Source organism: Dromiciops gliroides, chromosome 3, assembly GCF_019393635.1.
Source record: "Dromiciops gliroides isolate mDroGli1 chromosome 3, mDroGli1.pri, whole genome shotgun sequence".
NCBI lineage: Eukaryota > Metazoa > Chordata > Mammalia > Microbiotheria > Microbiotheriidae > Dromiciops > Dromiciops gliroides.
The window spans coordinates 116,084,122-116,100,515 of record NC_057863.1 but is presented as its reverse complement, the minus strand read 5'-3'; the positions used below and the strand labels follow the sequence as shown (position 1 = coordinate 116,100,515).

The following is a 16,394-nucleotide window of genomic DNA, read 5'->3' as shown; positions in this document are numbered from 1 at the left end:
CTTTTAAGCCCTAATAAAAGGCACCAATTAGTATATTGAAGTAAAAATGCAGATTCAAAATGTGTCACTGTTCAAGAGAACTTCATAAAATACCTTTGTATAAATATAGCAGATGGTGTTTATTCCCTAAGTGACTGTAGCTGGATATAGGTAATGTTAAAAAAAATCAGTGTTGGAATGAACCTCAGAGGGCATCTGGTATAATACTGTCAGTATGATACCTGACTTAAAATTGGGACCCCCTTAATAACATTCCTGAGAAATGGTCATTTAAGTCTCTTAGTGAGTTTTTAAGACCATCAACCATCAAGAACTCATTACTTCCAGAAATAATGAATAGTAGGACTAATTGCTTATTAGGAGACTTTCCCCCTATAATTCAGCCTTCAATTGCCAAAGTTATTTTCCTAAAGTTGAAGTGACTATGTCTCCCTGTTATTCAATAAACTAGTGTTTTCCTATTATTTCCCAGATGAAATATAAATTCCTCTCCTGAGTATGGAAAGTTGGCCCCTCCCCACCTTTCTAGCATTCTTACACTTTAGTCCATTTCACATACATTATGATCCAACTACAGTAGCCAACTTACTCTTTTTTGTACATTATAATACATTTTCTGACTCCATGGACTTTCACAGGCTGCCCCTCATCCCTGTAATAGTCTCCATCCTTCTTTTAGCCTTCCCTCATGTTTCTTTGGCTTCCTAAAAGACTTCGCTCATATTTCCCCCTCTCTGATCTTCCCCTGACCTAATGCTTTCCCCCAAGATCATCTCCCTTTTACATGGTATATATCTTGTATGTTGCATCCCCATTAGAAATTGAGTTCCTTGAGGGCAAGGATCTTGTCTTTCCTTTTTTTGTATCCCTAACACTTAAAATATTGTCTGACTCATAATAAATGCTTGTTATTTGAGTCACCCATTTCAACTTCTATCAATTGGTCCTAATTTTGTCCTTTAGCTTCTTATGATTGATAGCTTGCTGTGGTGAATCTTTAACCTGATTCACTGTTCTACTTTCCCTTTGTTTACATCTCCTAAGTTTATTATTTCTTCCTAAAATTATAACACATGGAACCAAATCTAGGTAATAGCTTTTAGCACCCAAGGAAGAAAGCCAGAGTTGTCATTTCTCCATGTTACATGATGTCTGAAAGGGGGCAGGAAGAACAATGCAGAACTCAGTTTTAATGTTTTTAGTCTCACTCTTACATTGTATTGAGAAGCAAATTGCTCCCAAACTATATTTGCTCTGTTACATCATATTTAGCCAGAGTTGGAGTAACCACTTCATCAGAGAAGTGATCAAATATCTCTTCATCAAGGAAGAGATAAAGAATTTTTCTGCATCTTCTCCTAGCTTGTTGAATAATCTCAGAATGTCCAAAGAGGGATATGACCAAGATAGAAAACACAAATATCCAATATAAGTCAGAGATAAAATCAGAGAGCACATGACTATGTCATAGACTCACTTGAAGCACCCCTTCATACTCGCCTTAAATCCATCCTCTCATAAGAATTATAAATGTGTTAGTAAGGAGGCAGAAAGATGGCTGTTACTCCTCTAGCTAAGGACTGTACATTCCCCAAAAACAAAGAGGAAAATAAGCTTAGTGTGAAAAATCATGAGTTCCTCATTATATCTCTCCACTCCTACTCTTATTCTCCATCTTCCTAACTATTTCACTATAACTCAATTATCCATAAACCTTTTATATCTCTGATATTATCCTAATACATTCCCTTGGAGGCATTTTCCAATCTTCCCTCAACCCACCCCAGGCTATTGCCAAATCTTGTCAAATTGTTCTTCCTAGTAACTCAAGGATGTCTTTGTGGATAATGATGCTGGGACCCCATGTGGAAATCACTTTTAGGATCATCTGTAACCTAGGTAACATGAAAAAGTCCAGAAATATGGTGAAAGGCACCTCAGAAGTTAACATGGAAGATGAGAAGGGGACATATAAGCATAAGAGTCCAATTAAAATGCTTGGAATTTTAGAACTAAACACCTTTCTATGAGCATCCTTGTTTTAAATTTAACAATTTAGCTAATGGGGTAAACAAACTCATTGAAACATAGCGGCAGATTGAAAATTGTAGCACTTGGCACCAAACTTTAGTAGTGGCTCTTAGCACCCGAGGAAAGAAGCCAGAGCTGCCATTTCTTCATGTCTATGATATCTGAAAAGGTATAGGAAGACCATTTCTATGTCTGGTTTTGTACTTCATATATGAAAGGAAGCATGTCACTCATACCAGACCATTTCTATGTATTCAAGTAAAGAAATCTGCATTGTGGGTTTATTTAAGTGAACTTGCTGCCTTCCAAAGAGCAAAGGAGGAGTCAAGTAAACTGACATTAGAGGTGTTAAGTGAGGCTGTTGGGAAAGTGTATTTGAAATAACAAATTTTGTGACAGGAGCCTTAAAATATTTTCTAACTACCGTACAGATATATTTTTCTTTTGCTAAACATATTTATAAAACATGCTACATATTCTTTCCTCCCCTGTCCTATAAGGGAAATGACTTCATTAACATCAAATTGTATTTCAGTAATAGTCTGGTAATGATGGTAATTAGTAGGACTAACATTTTCACAACACCGTCCTCACAAAAACACTAAGTTAGGTATTGTGAAGAATTATTGTCCCTATTTTAATGAAACTTTGACATAATTCTGTAAATGTCTTGCTCATGACTGCACAGCTAGAAAATTTCAGAGGTGGAATTTCAACCCAGATATTCTAATTTCAAGTACAGAGTGCTAGCCATTTCACCATGCAAGTTTCTCCAATCCATCTGCTATTTGTCACAACAGATTTTTATGGATGAATTTGTACATTATAATAATAACTTCTTTTCTTTTGTTCCCTGTGACTTCTGTGGTAGGACAGAACATTTTTTTTCCATTCTACATTTCTTTAATATTTGCCTTTCCCATTACCAGCCAGGAGGCCAATTTCACTGATTATTTCCCTCTCTTACTTCTATCATCTCTCTGAGGGCAAAGTTGAGGAATGGATGGTAGAAATAGCAGAAATAGTGAATGTACACATGGACAAGTCACCAGTGATGAAATATTTAAGCAAAAGCTGAACCAGTTAATTTTTAACATAATATTTAATTTCCTCCAATTATATGTTAAAACCATTTTTTAACCTTTTGTAAGAGTATTGAGTTCCAAATTCTATCCCTCTCTTCCTCCCTCCTCTACCTACTCCTTGAGATGGTAAGCAAATCCAGTATAAGTTATACATATGTAGTCATGTAAAAACATTTCCATATTATTCATTTTGTGCAAGAAGACAAAAAAGAGAGAAAGAAAATGAAAGGGAGGAAGGAAGGAAGGAAGGAAGGAAGGAAGGAAGGAAGGAAGGAAGGAAGGAAGGAAGGAAGGAAGGAAGGAAGGAAGGAAGGAAGGAAGGAAGGAAAGAAGGAAGGAAGGAAGGAAGGGAGGGAGGGAGGAAAAGAAAGAAAGAGGAGAAAGAAAGAAAGTATGTTTCAGTCTATATTCAGACAGTATAAGTTCTTTCTCTGGAGTCCTTTGGAATTCTTAGATTAGTGTATTGTTGAGAATAGCTAAATCATTCACTATTCTTCATTGTACAATATTGTTATTACTGTGTAATGTGTTCTTCTGCTTTTGTTCACTTCACTTTGCATCCATTCATAAATATTTCCAGATTTTTCTGAAATCATCTTGCTTGTCATTTCTTATCAGACCAGTGAATCTTGCAAAACAAATCAAGAAAGAGAAAAAGATCGCTTGCAACATTGTAAAGTTATTCTTTATAGGAAAAAGTTGGCTTCTGAATATGCACTATTTCTCACATATATTTGTGCTGGGTTCAAAACTGGTCACAACTTTAATGGCATTTCTTTTGTACTTCAGGGAATAGGATAGAAACTTATAAGATGCTAGTCTGTCATTGGACTTGGAAATACAAGACAGGGTGGACTTCAACTTCTGGTTGACTTTGCTCAGTATCTAGGTTCAAGAAAGACACAATGTAGGGATTAGATGTTAAAGTCCATTTACAATAAATTGGAGACTTTTTCTATAATGATATTACTCATGTCATGGAAATGAACATCGAGTCTTCCTCTCTCTCTGCCACCACATCATTTTCTGGGGATATGTGATATATTGCAAAGGGTACTGACCTTAAAGTCAAAGGACCTGGACTCAGCCTGTCTCTTAAGCTTCCTGCTTGTGTGGACTAAGTCAATTACATTATTTTAGGGCTTTAGTTTTCTGATATGTAAAACAAAGGAACTGGACTAGGTGGCCCCTTAGCTCTTTATCTTTGATCCCATGAACCACAGAAGTCATTCTCATTCTCAGAAGTCAGACTCATGCTGAGTCTATTATTTATTTTTGGCAAGGCAACATTGTAGAAAAGGAAGAATTCAACTTGATTTTTTTTCCATTTCCAATTTCTATACTCATTTCCCATCTTTTAGCCTTGTAAATATACATTACTCTTACTTGTCCTTAACATTTCCTTCAAGTAGGAAAACAACCTGATCAATATATTTACATCCAGGCTTTAGCAATTAAAATGCTAACCCATCAAGAAGTGGTTAGTTGAATTTTAAAATTTAAACATTAGAGAGACCAAAGCTTCACTCACTCATTCACACACACACTTGTGCCCATAAATTATGGTTTAATTTTAGGAATCAGTAATTCACTAGGGTAGATTTTTAGGGTATTTGTATGACAAACCACAAATAATATCTCATGTACATGTGCCAACACCAATTACTCACTACAATATTGTGTGTGTGTGTGTGTGTGAGAGAGAGAGAGAGAGAGAGAGAGAGAGAGAGAGAGAGAGAGAGAGAGAGTGAGGTAGAGAGACTTAAGGACAGAGACAGGTAGAGAGAAAAAGAGAAGGGCAGAGAGAGACAGAAAAAAAAAACAGAAAGTATGAAAAAGACAGAGAGATAGAATGACAGAGAGACTGAAAGACAGAGATGGGCAGTGAAAGACAGAAATAGAGACAGAAAAACAGACAGAAACAAAGAGAGAGAGAAGGAAGGCACTGAGACAGAAACAGAGAGACAAAAATATGAGAAAGACACTGACAGAGAGACAGTGACAAAGACAAACAGGTAGAAAGAGCTGGGTTGTGAGAGAAAATTGCTTACATAAACAATCACGGTGTTGCAACTAAAAGAACAAACTTGTAAAAGAGTAATTATTTGACATCTTCCACCTAGTTTTGTATACTCTAATGTCATGATGTTGGGACCAGACATCACAAGCTCAAAAGGAGCAATAAAGATATTTTATACTATGCATGTCAGAGACCAAGGGAAAATTTATGATGGTGATTTTTCAGGAACATTGATGAGTGCACTAGTTAGAATGTGTTATCTCTATGTATACTATATCCCTGGCTGTTAATGTCTGCTCTCCCAGGTACAATGTCCTTTTTAAAAACATGGGCCTTAGTTTCAGGATTGTTTTATTAATCTATATACAAAGATAAATTATATTCTTGCACTTGAAATGAATATCAATCAGCATGGCATATTGTAAAGAGATGGCTTCTGAGGCATAAACAGTTTAAGTCCTCTGTTTGATAAATACTGGCTGTGTGACTCTGGATGAGTCATTTTCTTATTTGCTAGACTGTAAGTTTCAGAGAAATAACCAACTTAAATTGGTAGAGGAAGTTCTTCACTGGGGATTTCCTATACCAGTGAAATCATAAGTTCAGTCTCTGCCTCTGAATGACATGAGGCAGTGTGTTGAACAAGATAAGGGCTTGGCGTTAGGACTAACTGGGTTCAAGCCCCATCTATTACTTATAATGGGCATGTGATCCTAGGGCCCAGGCATCTCTCAAAGACTATCATTTAATCAATGACATGTATTAAGGATCTATATATGTTGAGCACTGATATTGTTTGAGGAATATATATATGGCTTTAGGCAAAGTAGATGCAAGGTGATTTGGAGGAAAATGAGGGAGCTACAGCTTGAGGAATCAGGAAAAACCTGATAGAAGTTGGTACTTGAACAGTATTAAAAGAAACCATTAGAAGGAAGTTGTGCATTACATGAATTGGGATGGTTAGTTGTAATCTCCTACACAGCAATACTTTAGTGGAGGAAATTAAGTAGAAAACTTGTTTTCATATGATGACTTATGCCATCTGGTTGGTATGCAAAGGCCTTTCAATGAATGACCCTGCTCTTAGTTGACTTTGCATCAAAATTAAATCTCATTCAAGTTTTGCCTGTTTAAGCACAAAGAATATGTAATTATGAATTACTCATTTACTACATTTCTAAATCTGGAAATGCATGGAAAATGTTATATGAATAATATGAGTCTAAACTTTCAGGATATGAGTAGAATGCTTGAGCTATCCATCTCTAATCCATAGATAATAGCTTTTTGTTGATGCAGTATACTACATACTATAGAGGCTCCATGAAATAACAGGAATAAGAATCAGTCTGCAACATTTCAGGTGTTTAAATAATTTACTTTTTCCTTGATTTATTGACTGATTGACTGGCTAAATTAGAACACGCCCTTGTGAAAGGATTACCCACATCATAACATGAGAAGTCCCTTCAAGTATCATTAGAATATATATCTACTATTAAGAAAACTGACTGAAAGTCAAAATTATCTATTTTTATCAACCTAATTTTACACTAACTTCACAAATCACTACATGGACATTCCTTAAATAATCAAAAAATTAGATTATTGAATTTATTTCATGAGATTTTTGGTTTTTTTTGCAGGGCAATGGGGATTAAGTGACTTGCCCAGGGTCACACAGCAAGTAAGTGTCAAGTGTCTGAGGCCGGATTTGAACTCAGGTCCTCCTGAATCCAGGGCTGGTGCTTTATCCACTGTACCACCTAGCTGCCCCCTCATGAGTTTTTATATGGAGAAAACTGGCCAACAAAGACTTGCTAAACCTCATGTCAAAATATATGGCATTTCCATGACTCCTTAAGAATAGGAATGGCATTTTTAATGTAAGAGGAAGACTAACTTTAACATTAATAATATACCCATAATAAATATATATTTTTTTTTGTTCTTGAATCAGATAACTTTGTGTACAAGAAAAGTCCTTCAAATCTGGTCTCAGACACTTGACACTTGTTAGCTATGTGACCCTGGGCAAGTCACTAAACCATCATTGCCCCAAAAAACCAAACCAAACAAAAGGACAACAAAAAACAAAAACAAAAACAAAAGTCCTTGGCATATTATAGAAAGCTTATAATGTGAAATTTTATATTGTAGAAAATAAACACCTCCATAGAAAGACATTGCTATATAACTTAAGAACAGTTTTTAAAAAAAAAAATATTTCAATGTAGAACCTCCCTAAAATGTGAGATTTTTCAAACTTTTAATTTATTTGAATCCTCTTAGAAGTAAATTCTATTCCTAAGGATTAACAATTTAAGATTTCTCATTTATTTCTATATACCATCTCTCTATGTATATTTATTATAGGAGAGTTTATAGATGCTGAATAGTTAGATTTGTTCCCAGTGAAGAGGAAAAGTACAATTTCTCTAAGATGATTAATGATTGAATGTAATCTAATCTTAATAAAGCAATTTAATTTCCCAGCTGAAAGAGAATTGTAGTAAATGTTCAGAAGAAAATGTTCTGACACAAAAGATTGAAGTTAGGTGAATTTGTACACCCTTATATAGGAACAGAGTAGTTCTCAAATATTATTATCACTTCATACTGAATTTTACCTTGGGATTACGTGTCCTGGGGGAAGCAGTTAACAAGGGAGCAGAGAAAAAGGATTAATGTGGTATTTTATTAGGCACCAGTGACATTATTGCAAAAATGGGACCAACCTGATTTCAAGGAAGATATAACAAGAGGCGCATCATGTTCACAGATGAGTAAACGTAAAATATATGCATAATTATTGTAATTATAAATGATGGCATCAGAAAAAGACTCACGTAGGATGTGGCACTGATAGTTCATATTAGAGGTGAAATAAGATTCTGGCTCTGTGATTGGAGAGAAGAATGCTGTGAAAGTAAAATTCACAAAATCTGACACCTGCTTAGAAGAAAGAACTAGTACTTCACTCATTGTACAACTATTTTTGTCTATTGCTTAATTTGTTTCCCATAAAGAGTGCTTTTAATGAAAAAAATTGAGAAAAAATGAAAGAAAATTGTGAAGTGAAAATGTTAAAGGTAAGCACATTAGGGGCAGCTAGGTGGCACAGTGGATAGAGCACCAACTCTGGATTCAGGAGGACCTGAGTTCAAATTTGACCTCAGACAATTAACACTCACTGTCTGTGTGACCCTGGGCAAGTCACTTAACCTCAATTGCCTCACCAAAAAAATTAAAAAGTAAGCACATTGGTTAGGGCTCAGGAGTTTTAAATTTAGGAAAGAAGACTCAAAGAATGCCTTGAACCTGGGAATAGTCACCCTCTTGGAAATTCAATCTACTTAGGTGAATAGTGAGGGAAGGCTGCCAATATTAGCTTGAAATTTCCTTGAGGGCAGGGAGTTTATATTATATATATCATTGTATACCCACACAAGACTTAGGATTTCATTTACATGATGAAAGAACTGAAAAGAAAGTTACTGAATGACTGATGTTCTAGCTCTTCCTTGCATTCTTCAACACATTTTAGAAAAGTAAAATAACTTACCTCTTAACTCTCCTCACCATTGAAAGGGAATGTTATATGACTATTTTTCTGAGGCCTACTTACATGTGAGCCTGAGAAGCAACATGGAAGTAACTATCAGATTCCACAAATATTCCTAATTCCTAGACTTTTTTCCAAAGAATGGAGCTTAGGAGCGATGGCTGATGGATGTGTTACTTTATATCTTAGGTCTTAAAGCTAACCTAATAGGTTATTCAGCTGCCATGAAACTATTTTTAGATGCCTTGGTGATTGGACTAGAATATTATTTCCATGACTGCCTTAAACTATCTGAATTCTTGCTGAGAGAGAGATTTATGGGCTAACCTATGCTAGGTCAGCAGCAATAGCCCTGGGAAAATGTTTCTTGCAGAAAAGGCAGTCAGGTGGTACAATACAAAATTAGATGTGTTACCAGACTCAGCAGGTAGGTGATAATATGAATGGAATTTAGAATGGCTATAAATAGGAGAATACATGAAAATCTCCTGATATGTAGGCATGTTTTCCTTCCCTTTCTTTAAAAAGATTATGTCATATTCATTACACAAAACTAACTTTTAATGGCTTCTTTTACTTCCTGAGGCATGTTGTATACACTGAAGTACATAATTCAGAAATCTGTATTATTCTGTCACTTGTTCATTCAGTATTTTAAAGTACCTCTTATAGGCTAAGCATTGTAGGAGATAAAAAAAAAAACAACCTAATAAACATGATCCCTGCCCTCTGTAAACTTATAATCTTTAAAGAAAATAAATAAACAAATAAGTGTGTTTTTATATTTATATAGACAGACAGACAGACAGGCAGGCAGGCAAGCAGACAGGCAGCCAGGTAGGTAGATAAGAAAGAGACAGAGTTAGAAACAGAGAAATAATGAAACTACACCCCAACAGATGCAAAGAAATCTCTATGGGAATACATAAGAAGGAAGAAAGGATGACTCCTCTCTTAGAGGAAAGCATCTCAGGACTAGAACATGTTTAATATTTATTAAAATGGAACCTCTGGTTAATGAAGAAGGGAATTCCCTACCTGTCCTTTCCCAAGCTTTCCTATCTCTCTTCTTTCTTGAATTGTAAACTTAAGTAAATGGTAAAATTCTCAACAGGGCCATCAGAGGGGATAGTTGAAAGTAAAATTTTATTTTCTTGTCTATGATACATAAGCATGAGTAGCATGTTTCATTAGTGTATTCAACCAAGGAATTTTTAAAGCAAATATTTATTGAATGCTAAATTATAAATACATTATTTTTAATAATCAAAGCAATATAAGTAAAATTAACTTTATTTTTTTTTAAAAAACTAATGCCAACCCAATTTCTTTTAAATAGATATTGAAGATTTTCAAATTACAGGAAGAACAGCATGACCAGTTCTATGCATTAAAAAGAAATTAGTCTGTCACCTATACAAATAATGGACTGGTGGGGAGTAACAAGTTAAAAAATCTGATCTGATGTTAAGATCTTAAATGAAGTATAAAAACATAATTTTTACTTTATTACCCATTTATAAGATATTTTTAAAAATCCCAATAAAAATTGATGAAATTAGAAGGCAGCCTGTCTTTAGTTAGCTATTGAAGGAATTGTCATAACCCGAGGATACTTTAAAAAAATGAGAATCACTTGCCAATCAGGCAGTCAAGTCAAGGGATGTCTCAAAGGAGTGACCTTTGCCAGGAGAAAACAGAACCAGATATACAAGGAAAAATGTAGCTTTTGAGAGGGCATCATTCCTCTACACTTTAGAAGGTATTTCTCCTTTCCATATCTCTCAGCCACAACACCTTGCCCAATGGGAGACAGGTTTATGGAGAAAATATCTCATTATTCTTTTTCTTCAGTGCCAAATCAGTAAATATTTTTGCTTAAGCTAATTGGGTTCACTGGATGACTGTTTTGTTTGTTTATTTGTTTTTGTTTTGGGGTGTGGCAATGAAGGTTAAGTGACTTGCCCAGAGTCACACAGTTAGTAAGTTTCAAGTGTCTAAGGCCAAATTTAAACTCAGGTCCTCCTGAATCCTGAGCCAGAGCTTTGATCCACTGAGCCACCTAGCTGCCCCCTGGATGACTGTTAAAGGTAAGCACATAGGTTAGGACTCAGGAGCTTTAAATGTAGGAATGAAAAGTTTCTTGAAGCTGGGAATAGTCACCGTAGTAGAAATTCAATCTACTCATGTGAGTTTCGAGGAAAGTTTCTCAGAAAGGGATCTATATTCATTAATGATCATTGTTTCCAAATTAACTTTAATTTGGAGTCTCTTGATGTAGTAAACTAGCATCTTCCACTTAACCAAACCTAAGTTCTAATAGTCTATTTAAAAAAAAATTGTTCATAAATCAAAAACAACTTTAGCCCACATTCTACAGTGGTCATTTCACAAATACAAAATGTCTAGTACATAATAGGACAGCTAGGTGGCACAGTGGATAGAGTACCCATCCAGGCATCAGGAGGACCTGAGTTCAAATATGTCCTCAGACACCTGAGTTCAAATCTGGCCTAAGATGGTTGACACTTATTAGCTATGTGACCCTAGGCAAGTCACTTGACCCTGATCAAACCAGAATGCTAATTAATGACTAAGAGGAAAACAACAACAAATATAGGTAGCAAAATAAAGACAGTTAACAAAAAATAAAGAAAAGGGCCATGGGACTAAAAGACACAGGAAAATCTTGTAAATATCTTTTAGATTGACAGCTCACACACATGAGCTCACACATGAGATCCATTTCTCCACACACAACTAAAACACCCCATCAAACCCTCTCCTTATCTCCTCCACTTCCTCCCCCCCCTTCTCCCTTAATAGGAAAAGACCTTTCTTAGGGAGGAATTGAATACCAGTAATATGCCATTGAATTGATGCAAGGAAGTGTAAAAAAGTAGAACCAAGCACAATAATAAATTCATCGAATTAGAACCTATTAAACAACTACTATGTGATATAATACAAATATAAATATATGTAGTACTATATATATAAATATAAATATAAATATATGAATACAAAAAATGAAATAATGTCTTCATTAGTGGAGGATATATTCTGCATGAGAAAACAGGGATTGTTCTTGTTTGTCCTTTGTTCTTGAACAGGACCATGATGAATGTCATGACTTGCAATGAACTAGATTTAAGTGATGAAGGATTGTGCAAAGTCACTAGCCTCATTTTCTCTGCAGGAGCCATCTGGGTCCAGTGGTAAGATATATTATTGAAAGATATATTATTTGAGAAGCCAGGTGGCAAAGTAGATAAAGTACTGGCCCTGGATTCAGGAGTACCTAAATTCTAATCCAGCCTTAGACAATTGACCCTTATTAGCTGTGTGACCTTGGACAAGTCACTTAACCCTCATTGCCCTGCCCCCCTCCCAAAAAAAAGATATATTATCAAGATAATTGGAGATGGTCCCTGAGATTTAAAGCAACTTCGGTTGAGTGACTTGGGTCACTCAGGGTCACAAAGCTCGTAGGTGTCTGTGGTCAGATTTGAACTCAGGGTCCTCCCAACTTCAAGGCCGGTGTTCTATGCACTGTATCATCTAGCTGCCCCAAGGAGAAAACAATATGTATACAGATGTCAAAGCAAAATATATGTAAAGTTGTTATGAATACCACAAAGAATCTCAGGGGAGAAAATACACTAAAACCTGACCTTGCCCACTTAATAATTCTGTCTTGTTCCAGCTTTGATCGTCAGTATTTAACTTTGAACACTCAAAGTTGCCTCTTCATGCACACTTTCCAGTTGTGTGACTGATTAATGGCTCTCTCTTTGAGTTTGATCCTTACTGTCATTACATAATAACATATTTTTTATATTTGCCCTCTACTGAGCCCACAAGGAAAATAAAAATGCTCAAATCTAACTAAGCTTGAAAAGTAATAAATCCAGTTGAACTATGGAATTAGGGAAGATACTATCTCACTAAGGACTGCAAACCCTATTTAGGGGATATCATCTGTGAAACTGCATATGAAAACATTGTCTAAGCATTATTTTAGCGACCTTCAATTTATGCATTCTATTTACAACTTTTGTTTGTGTCCAAATCTGTTTCCTGAAATACACAGGACAATTAATCATCTACATCATTGGTGATAAAATTTTAATTTTGACCCTAAATGAGTTCTTCATCTTCACCAAGTAAACTGCATTGAGATTTTAAGAAAACCTTATTGGTAAGAAGGCTTAAATTCCTTCTTTTTTTAAAAATTGTGAACTTTGAATAAGTTTAATTAATCAATAGGGAACTTTTTAAATGAAGAAAAATATATTTGTGATATTTTAAATTGTCAGCAAAGAACACTTTTGAATTTTCTCTCTGGTTAATACTGCTCTTCCAATGCTTCAAACTGATCAGCTAGCAGGTGCAGTGTGGATTTTTAAGATATGGACCAAGTACAGATATCACTTTGACTTTCTTTGATTTTTTAGACTTACTGGCTGAAATTTTAGGAGGATTATCCATAATAAGCTTCTGATCCTTTTTCTGATAATCCACATCAACCCTTTCTGAATCCTGCTGACTTAGGATATGTCCACACAGCTGCACACATATAGGTTATTTGGGATTTTCCCCTAAATTATTAGAGTAATTTATCTCTTGATCTGTACATAGTTTACAGTGCAATAGAGTGCTAATTATTAGATTATTTACCATGGTAAAAACATGAAATTAGTGTCCTCATAAAGGTTAACATAGCCTTTTTTTGTCCATAACTGACTCTTGCTTCTGTTATTTAAGAGACTCACAATTTCATCAATACATATTAGTAGTGGAACAAGAATTTCAGTTTATTCCAAATGATAAATATGAGTATATTAAACTCCATAAAGAAATGTTTACTAATCCCAAGTCAGTTCATTTCATTCAGAAAAATGGGAGTGTTTTTGGACTGAATTACTCTGATTTTCATAGCTATGTGAAAGGAAAAAATGAAAGAAGAGGTTAATGAAAGGAAAAAAAATATGCTAGAAATTATAAATTTGCAGGCTAGTGAAGATGAAGCAAAACTAAATAATTTCTCTATCAGCTGAAATCAGGTTATGCTGTATAGACTATGTGTAACTAGATTCCTTTCCATAAAAATAAAAATAAGTCTCATATTGTGCATTCTCGTGTATACAAAGGCTATAGAAATGATGATGTAGGTGCCATGTGACACTGAAACCTTATGTTATCTCTGGCACAGCTATTTAGCATTTTCCTTGATTTTCCATTCTTCCTCCTTCTTTCACTCACACCCACACTTTTTCTTTCCTTACCCCTTTTTTCATGAAAGATATGTAGCACTGAACAATGTTCTTGGTTAGTCATGTCTGGGTTGTTCCAGTTCACTACATTGAAATCTGAGAGCCCAGTGCAGAGAGGGAGGCTTTACCATTATGTAGACTTCATACCTGTGATGTCAATTTATGCTCTTTCAATACTTAAATTTACACATATTTCAGAAGATAATGTTTGAAATCATTAATTTCTTGAATACAAATCTCAAAAATCATAATTCTTTGGAACACATGCTATCTCAATTGTATTATACAGCATTATTTTTCTGTCATATCTGACACTGCATAACCCCATTTGGTGTTTTCATGGCAAGGATACTGGATTGGTTTGCAATTTTCTTCTCTAGATCATTTTATACATGGGAAAACTGAGTCAAAAAGGCTTAAGTGACTTGCCTAGAGTTACATAGCTACTAAATGTCTGAGGCCAATTTTGAAGTCAGGAAGAAGACTCTTCCTGACTACAGGCCTGGCACTCTATCCATTGCACCATTTAGCTGCCCCTAATATATAGAACAATAAGATATTATAACCTGAGATTTAATATATAATTTGACTTAATTTTAAACTACAGTGAAATTTAAGTGGTCATATATACCACCCTTTCAATCTAAACAAATTAAAAAATTTTTTTGGGAGATGATACAGGATACTTATGAAATTATCAGTAATAGGTATATCTGATTATAGTTTTATATATGCATATAATTATGTATAGGTATACATGTATGCATGTGTGTATGTATATATGTATGTATACATATATATACACATATATACTTATACATACATGTATATGTGTGTTTGGTATTTATCTATAATTTTTCCCTTCCATATACTCTATGATCCATCCATATTGGTCTAGGCATTTTTGTTCACCATACTCTATCTCTAGCCTCTGTGTCACTTCCCTGGCTCTTCCCTATGTGTAAAATATTCCCCCTCCTCAACTGCTCTTTGAATCCCTGGCTTCATCCAAGAGTCAGATCAAATGCTGAGGCTTTTCACTTGTTTCTTCCCCTAATATGTCTATAAGTTGTTAGAGATTTTCCTTCACCTTATTTTCTATTTACTCGGTATTACATGTCCAAATTTATTTTCATGTTGTACTTTTCTTCAGAATTTAAGTTCTATGAGGGAAGGGATCATTTTTGTTTTTCATTGCATGCCCAGTGATTAGCCTTAAAGGTTTGTTGAGTGATTATCCATCTATCTTTTTTCCACATACACACATATATAAATGCATACATATATGCATATACATGTCTATATACAGAAATGTTTTAGATGATATATATGTGTATGTATATATGTATCATGGGGAAATGGGGAAATGTAGCCAGGGGTAGTACCTGTAAGCTACTCTTCTAGGCTCCTCTCTCTCTTTCTGGATTAGAGATGGCTCTCCTATCTCACTTACACCAACTTTGACATGATATAATTGATTCTTTATTCTTTTTTTTTTTTTTAGGGTGGCAATTGGGGTTAAGTGACTTGCCCAGGGTCACAGAGCTAATAAGTGTTAAATGTCTGAGGCCAAATTTGAACTCAGGTACTCCTGAATCCAGGGCCGGTGCTGTATCCACTGCTCCACCTAGCTGCCCAATATAATTGATTCTTTTTTTTTATAATAGTTCCAATCAATTTATTAAAAAACAGATGATTGATTAGGCATCTGCAATGGTGACTTCAACTTCTACACCTGGTTCAATGCTGATAGAAGTGATCTGCTTCACAATTTCAGAAAGTCTGTGCAAATCAATAAGACGTTTGTGTATTCTCATCTGGAATCGATCCCAAGTATTAGAACCTTCACCACAAAGAGTTTTTCTAGTTTTAATTCGAAGTGTCTTGGTGGGCATTCGAACAAGTCCCTTCACTTTCAAGTTCTTTTCTTTGGCTCCTCTAATCAGGTCAACACGCACCTTCTCAAGTGACTTCACTTTGCAGCTGGTGAGGGTGATCAGGAACCGGTTCGGGCTCCACAAGCGTCTTACCATTGTCCTTGAATGCCATGGCAGTAGAGCGGCTTCCTGACTGACTTATTCCTCGATGAGAGCGAACAGCAGTGAGTCAGGAGGAGGAGAGGCAGGAACTACCAACTCCAAGTGGCTGCGGCGATGGTACCTTGACCAAAGAGCGATATAATTGATTCTTAAACATATATATTTTTCAAAGGATAATTATTGTTACCAGATAGGATATTTGGAGAGTAATCAAGTGTACAGAGACTTAAAATGCACGAATGGACAAGTTGTGAGGAGCTTTAAATTCCAAGCAAAATATTTTATGTTTGCTCCTGGGTAATAGGGATCCACATAAATTGATTGAGTGTGCAGAGAAGAGAGCAGGGAGGGGAAAAGGTGGTAACATAGTGAAAC

The 16,394-nt window shown here is 35.3% G+C and overlaps 1 pseudogene; it reads right to left on the bottom strand.

The window, feature by feature from the left end:
- Positions 1-15,631: 15,631 nt before the first annotated feature.
- Positions 15,632-16,029, bottom strand: LOC122750958 (annotated as a pseudogene).
- Positions 16,030-16,394: the final 365 nt, after the last annotated feature.